General features: G+C 43.4%; 1 non-coding gene across 1 annotated transcript; it reads right to left on the bottom strand.

The window, feature by feature from the left end:
• Positions 1 to 1,152: 1,152 nt before the first annotated feature.
• TRNAR-UCG lies at positions 1,153 to 1,225 on the bottom strand. Its single transcript has one exon. It is a non-coding gene; the product is annotated as a tRNA-Arg (tRNA).
• Positions 1,226 to 1,804: the final 579 nt, after the last annotated feature.

The raw sequence follows: 1,804 nt of genomic DNA, 5'->3' as shown, positions 1-1,804 counted from the left end.
AAGCGTAAAATAGATAGCTAGTGGGAAGCAGCTGCATAGCACAGGGAGATCAGCTTGGTGCTTTGTGACCACCTAGAGGGGTGGGATAGGGAGGGTGGGAGGGAGGCTCAAGAGGGAGGGGATATGGGGATATATGTATGCATATGGTTGATTCACTTTGTTGTACAACAGAAACTAACACAGTATTGTGAAGCAATTATACTCCAATAAAGATCTATTTTAAGAAAATATTAAAAAGCACTTAGAACAATGCCAGGCACAGAGAGAAATGCCTGATAGATGTTAGCAATTTATAGGAGCTCATTGACCAGGATGGACAGAAATCATTTATCTGCAGTGATTATTTTCTTCCACTCTACTCTATAAAGCGTACTAAAGTTTTTCATTTTTATACAGTTAAAAAAAAAAAAGAAAACACCAGTTCTAGGGAGAAAAAATCTTCAGTGTAAATGAAGGCTCCAAGTGTGGTGGGGGCAGGAGAAACACAGCTGACTCAGCCACTCGCTTTCGGCCTGGTTGGGGCACATTATTTCACCTCCTGGTGCCTCGGCTGGAAAGCCAATATGCCCTTGAACCATAGAGGAATAACTCGAGGATTAATAAGCTAATGTGGAGGCCAGTGAGCACTGCAGCGTGGTGTGTGGCTTGGTAAGTGAGCTAAATCAACATCAGCAGGCACTGCAACCTCGGAACACAAACCCTGATGAAAAACACAAATCCTTCTTCACCAGGAAGGTCCTCTGACCTGATGAAAAGCTATATATCCCTCTTGGAGACAGCATAGTCTACAAAAATGCTCTAGTACTTAGAACATTTGTAGTGACTCTGTACACATTTACGGAGACCTTTCCTTCTCCACTCCCACCCCACCCCCTTACTCGGAATAGCATGTCATATTTATTAAGCACTATTATGTGTCAGGCACTGCCCTCAGGAATTTACGTGCATTATCTCATCTAATCTGTCCAACAGCCCTGTTAGGGAGGTAGTATTTTTATTGCCATTGTACATATCACACAATGGAGGGTCAGAAAAGGGTAAGCAACTTCCCAAGGTCGTAGAGCTGCTAAGTGGTGGTACCTGAACGTGAACTCAGGTTAAGCCATGACTTTCTTTTCTTTTCTTTTTTTTTTTTAAAAATCAAAATGAAGCCAACCACGAAGGGACTCGAACCCTCAATCTTCTGATCCGAAGTCAGACGCCTTATCCATTAGGCCACGTGGTCACAGCATATGTAGCAGTTAGGTGTAGCCTCCTTGAAGGCGATGGTGCTGTTGACTCCAGCCAGAGAGGACAGAGTGCATCCCAGATCCAACCAGGATTTTCCACTGCCTGCTGCCCTGTTCCCTCCCAGGACCTGCAGTGTGATGGAACAGAAACACCACTGCATTAAACTCCTCAGCAGGGGGATGGCCACCAGGCAAAGGCTGAGACCCCAATTCCACCAGCAGGGGTTTGCAAATGGCCTTCAGGCTTTTATATTTTAAAAAAGCTTAATGGGATATCAAGAGTGGAGATCAACTAAATAAAATCATGACAGAACACGACGAAGTGGGAAGCTCAGGAGTTTTGAAATTCATATCCTGTTTAAAATCAATGTACTTTAGGCATATTTCATGGTATTAAAGTTATAGGACATCAAATTCAATCACTCTTGTGGACAACTGAATACAATGAATACAAACGCAGCATAGTCCCTGAACAAACATTCCCCACATGGTGTGGTTCCTGTGGAAACAATAAAAATAATCCAATTTAGTTATGCAGGGTTCACCTTCCCCTGCCTGTAATTAGTGCTGCTGCA

This window comes from Balaenoptera musculus, chromosome 3 (genome assembly GCF_009873245.2).
Source record: "Balaenoptera musculus isolate JJ_BM4_2016_0621 chromosome 3, mBalMus1.pri.v3, whole genome shotgun sequence".
In the NCBI taxonomy this organism is placed as follows: Eukaryota; Metazoa; Chordata; class Mammalia; order Artiodactyla; family Balaenopteridae; genus Balaenoptera; species Balaenoptera musculus.
This window is presented reverse-complemented; position numbering and strand designations above follow the sequence as displayed.